Source organism: Eriocheir sinensis, chromosome 24 (genome assembly GCF_024679095.1).
Source record: "Eriocheir sinensis breed Jianghai 21 chromosome 24, ASM2467909v1, whole genome shotgun sequence".
Lineage (NCBI taxonomy): Eukaryota > Metazoa > Arthropoda > Malacostraca > Decapoda > Varunidae > Eriocheir > Eriocheir sinensis.
Genome location: NC_066532.1, coordinates 8,591,648 through 8,597,647, shown reverse-complemented (window position 1 = coordinate 8,597,647; position 6,000 = coordinate 8,591,648).

Below are 6,000 nucleotides of genomic sequence, written 5' to 3'. Positions count from 1 at the left end.
ATGAGGTAAATATAACAAGATAAATGGTCTCTACAAGAATGCTAGTTGGGATTTTTAGTTTTTATGATATATCTGAAGATGATATGCTTTCAAGACTAAAGTTTATTCTTACAAACAACAATATAAGTATGTTCAGTCTCTCAAGATCGCCCCATGGTTCCGTCAACACCCTCCAACTCCTAAAGGCTACCAGGAAAATGCCTGAGATTTGGCTTATAAGCTTAATAGATCAGCCAATGGCAGACACTCCCATCAGGCACAGTCTGCTTGCCCTGGAGCAATTTAATAGGAAAACCAGAGCTTCCGTAATTATTATATTGCCCAACAAATAGCTTATGAGAGATCCCCTCTCCTAAGATAAGAATCTACCCAAACTATACACCAATACATAGGAGGAAAAGATTGATTGCACCATCAGTGTTAAGGTCATAAGCTAGACAATGGAGAATCGACTGGGACTGTGGTGCAATGAGCTGAGATATTTACTCTAGTTTCAGTCTAGTGTGTACACAGGATCCCAAGATACTCCCTTTCCCCATCAACGTTCACACAACCATTGATAATGTAACTATATCTCTAGGAAGTTAGGATGAGACTTACTTCACTGGATGTCCAATTCAAGCATGGGCCTAAATTGGCTACATCCTTGTCTCATAAGTTTTGTCCCAATCTGGCTACCTCTTCAATTAATTTTCAAGCAGTCCTTACTCCAGTGTAGGTTGCCTGTTTAGGTGGAAAATCCAACATTGTGCCATTTTTTGAAGGGATCAGACATATTCCTCAATTATAGGCCAATTAGCCTTACTTCGGTATGTTGTAAGACTTTAGAAAGGATTATAGCTAAAGACCTATATGAGTTCTAGAGTTAACCAAATCTTGTCTGCTGACCGGTTTGGGTTCCGTAAATGGCAGAACTTTATTGACGATCAGCTCCTACTGGTATACCATGATGTAACCTCTTGGCTTGGCCTGGGTGCTGTCGTTGATGTTGTCTTGTTTGACTTTAGCAAAGGCCTTTGATGTTGTTTGTCACACCATTCTTATAGACAAGCTAAGATATCTGGGTGACAGGTGGTGGCTGCTTGACTGGATCTCTGATGACTCTGACAGGCAGAATCCTTACCAAGTGTCAATATCAGGTTCCTCTAGCTCATCTAGACTGATCTATGGTAGGTTCTACAGGTTCTGTACTACGACCCTCCTGTTCCTTATATATGTCAACCACCTACCTTCCATGTTAAACTAAGTGTAAAATTCTTCTGAGACGACTTCAAGCTGTATATGAAGATGCGGTATAATGCCACTTACCCTTTGGCTAGAAGATCTCAGTTCTCTCCAAGGAATATTAATAGGTAATGCTCCAGAATTTGGCGCTCATTAGGCTAAACTTTAACCCATCCAAGTGTAGTGCTACGATGCCAGCATTGGCTCTATGACTGGACAACTAGGCTCTCTTAGCACTACCCTAGATAACTCTAGTCTGTCGCTTGGCTGACACCCACAGAGACCTGAGAGTTCTGAGTGCGACAACACCCTCAGAGTTTCATGCACGTAATTATGGAACAACAGTTAATAAAGCTGCAGGATTGGCCAATAACATACTCATATCTGCTCTCTATTAGCTCCAGTGATTTTATGTTAGCCATCCTCAATTCACACAAGACCTTTGCAAGAGTTTGGGTCAACAGTTTGGAACACTGGATACCTGGGCCTGCGACTTGTGGAGTCAGTGCAGCGTAGCTGGATGGCCTCAGATGGCCTGGCTGAACCTTCAGTTATGCTGATCCTCAAGGCTCTTAACTATACTCTGGCCTGGGCAGACCTCTTGAGAGCAGACCTCATTAAATATTGAAGATCTTTCATGATCAGTAATGCCCATTTCTCCGTCTGATCTATTTACTATCTCCCCAATCACTACTACCAGGGCCACGAATTCAAATTAGCCAAACCACACACCTCCACTGAGTGTAGACACAATTCTTCAGTGTTCCCAGGTGCATTGATCACTGAAACTCCCTCCCAGACAGCGTTATTAGCTTCTTCTTCTTCTTCTTCTTCTTTGATCCTCCTTCTTTTCGTTCGCTTTCTTCTTTCACTTCTACACTTTTTCTTTTCAATGCTATACATCACTTTCTTAAGCACTTCATCCTGAAACTTGGGTTTTTCTGTCCTTTTCTTTTCCAGATTTATTTGCTTATATGTGCTTTTGCTATTTTCACTAGTACACTTTTCACTCCACTTTTACTGTTCAGATCTTTTTTCCCAAACACATATCAAAGAAAAATTTTTGTGAAATTATTAATTTCACTTTCTTCCTCCTTGCCATATAAGTCCCTAACTTACAGTACCTCTCCGTGCCTCCTCCCATTCTGATATGCCCTCCTGTCAATAATTTCCACTACTGAAATGACCAACCTTTGCCTCTCCTCCTCACTTTCCTGTCACAGTACTATCAGGTGCTCTATTGTTTCCTTTTCCCCTATGCAAGCTTCACAGTTTTTTTTGGTCATATAAATCTCTACTTCTCCCCTTACTTCTAGAGTTCCAGACCTTGCCTTAGACAGCAGCTTACTCCCCAGTCTCCCCGGTACCAATTTTTCTCTTTCAGGCTTTGACTCTCTTGTACCATTTTGAAGTCGACTTTTCTGCTGCTCCTGCTTGCCATTTTCCAGGCCATTGGTGGCAATGCATTTCTTGATGTCCCTTAACCCTCATTCTGTTCCACTCATTTCAGATTTTCTCTCCTCTTCCATCTAGCTATTTCTTTTTTTTCCATGGGGATGTTGTTCTGTCCTCTGTTATCACCTTTTACCCATCTTTCTTCTTAGTCCTTCGATTTTCTTCACAAATCCCATCTGCCCTTTATAATTCTCTCCTTAAATGTACTCCATCCCACATTTCTCCCCTTAAAGGCTCTACGGCTGGCTGCATCTAGACACCCAGTCCCCCATCTTTGCCCATAATTGTTCTGCACCTTTTCTAATCTTCTTAGGTCCCGCCTCCTGTACTCTGTTCTGACCCGTGCAGGCAGTATGTTTTAGCTATCCCCTTCCACATACTCCTGCCTGCAAGTATTTATTAATGGTCCCTGCTGCCTGCGTTCATGATCATGCCCCACCATCCTCCTGGCTTTTTCCTTCGTTTATTTCCTTTGTTTCTCTCAACTAACATGACACCAATCCCAAGTATGTGTACTTCTCCCTCCCTCTATTATGATGTTTCCCAGGACCCACTGGCTATTAGCATTGTTATTTAATTCTATAGCCTTACATTTCCTGGCACTGAATTTTCATCTTCTCCCTCCCATACTCGTTAGTAATCTCAGTAGCTCCTCATATCTGCCTTGTTTTCTGCCATGGTACACAATGTCATCTCGTAAGCTAAGCACCCAAGTTTTCTGTCTCCTACTCCCTACTCCTTTTTCTGACTTTCTGATTTTCACAAGGTTCTTCTACATAAAGTTAAACAGTGGTGACATCACACACATCCCCTGTCTCACTCCAACATTGTTCTCCATCCAGTCCGCAGTGGTGTCTCCCAAGTAATTTTACCATATTTTCATTGTACATCTCCTTTATCAAGCTCTTACCACTTTGCTATCTATTCCAAATGTGCTTTGCTAATTTCATTAACTAGCTTCTGTCACTGTGTCCTTATGCCTTTTCAATATCTATAAATATCGGGTAGCTCTTTTCCTTGCTTCTTATTTCTGTTTTATTATTTCTTTAGAATAACACATTTTTTCCAACCCTCCTCTTCCTTCTCTAGATCCCCACTCTGTTCTTCTCGCCTTGGATTCCTCTACCCCACATTTCAACAGCTTTCATTCAAGTTTTTCCAAATATCTTTGCCATGATGTTCACTTATTTGAAATGGGCCTAATTTTCTAGCCTCCTTAAGTTTCCCTCCTCCTTTGTGAATCAGTGTTACTATGCTTCTTTTCCAGTCTTGGGATTACACCCTCCTCCATTTTTTTGGAACGCATTTCATACGGGATATGTTTGAGTCTTTCTCCTCCATATTTTATAAATTCACCGGAAGCACTCCATCCGCTCCGCCTGCTTTCCATTCTTTATACCTTTTAGTGCTTTTTACATCCTTCCAGTTCAATTGTAACTTCCCTCAACTTCTTTTTGTCACTTTCTTATATTTATTTTGGATCTCTCATTTGGTCTTCCTCAGTGTTGGTCTGCACTATGCCCTCAGTATCCCTGTACGTTCTTATCTCTTCATCATTGCTGGTTTCTTCCCTCTATCCTCAGCTTACTAACTTCCTGGTTCGTTTCTTACCTCTCAGGTTTCCTCCGCAGTCTTTCATCCCTCTTTCTCTCTTTTTCTCTTGGAAATCTTGTTTAGTTTCAGGCCTGTCTCCTCTCCCTTCTTTCACTCCAGGCATTTAAACGGGGCCTTCACCTCTCCCTTGAACAGTCACTGTTCTCGTACACGGAATAATTACCTGCCTCTGTCAAAACTCATCCCATTATTAACATTGTTCTGTAACGAACTCATATCTATACACCTTGCTTAACACCTAGCTGTACATGGCACACAATTCCGCCCATTATTTTTGTACAAATCGTAATGTCCTTAATTGAACTGATGGGCTGGCGTGCCAGCAGTTGCGGGCTATCCTTCTACGTACCACTGATATGTGAACCATGACAGTAAGCTGGGGTAGCCAACCAGGTGAGTAAACCAGGTGAGTAAACCATCTTAGATTCCCCGGGCCGAGGCATACATATACAAAATTCGGCATTAACACTCGCTGAGTGGAAGTAGCACGTGGTGAAACATTTCATTACGAAGTTATTCATTTATTGAATTTTTCAATGCCCTAACTACTAGCTTTTTATTCGTTTATGTGAAAAAAAAATACTCGTTACCCGTCTCTATATTTCGCAAAAAATAAGACTTTTTCGCGTTATTTGACTGTTCCACCCTCTATATAGCATGTATGATATGTGTTTTTTTGCAAAGTACTTTTTCAGTGGAATGTGAAGTAACGAATATTAGTTATCATCAAAATAATTGAGCAAAATGTATGTTCGCTTGATATATTTCTTTTGGTTACCCACTAAAACAGTTATCCATAGTCTTGATTTAAGATTTCCAACAGAAAATGAATCAATTTGAGGAGTAACTAAATCGCACATTTAACTAGCTTGCTAATACACATAGTTATAGGTGGGCACGATAACAGAAAACCTTATTCCCGATAACCGATAACTGATAATGGAAAACCTTATCGGTGATAACCGATATTCGTTAACTGGAGACACAAATATAGGCGATAACCGACAGCTGATACCCGATATAAATCCACAATTCCGATACTAGCTAGCGATAAGTCCGACAGGCGAAAACGATACTATATTGATATTTCAAATAAGAAAACCATAGATGAATTCAAATTTTCAATATCTGACCACACGTTGACACGTATGTACAGTACGTACCTATGGACGGTATTACATACTATATATAGAAACGCCTGAACCGGTGTTGTGTTATTTGGGGTCCCCACCGTCAACAAACACTGGTCTCTCGTGAACTGCGCATGCTCAGACCAGCAAGCGTAGACCAGTACACTCTCACAAAGCTTTTTAACCGTAATTAAGAGTTGCTGGAAGGCTGAATCAGACATACAGTACCACTACCATGCACCATCCCCGCTGTTTCTAGAGCGACACTCTGTACGAGTTGTATTTATATGTACAGAGTGTCGTTCTAGAAACAGCGAGGATGGTAGTATTGTATGTCTGATTCAGCCTTCCAGCAACTCTTAATGTGTTAAAAAGCTTTGTGAGACTGTACAGGGCTACGTTTACTGGTCTGAACATGCGCAGTTCACGAGATATCAGTGTTTGTACCTAAGCGCCAGCTTTTGACGATGGGACACCAAATAACACAGCACCGGGTGCCTTCAATACCATGGCATGCTCACAAACGAATATGGAATATCAAATTTGAGGCAATGAATAATCATTTTGGGGGCAAAGT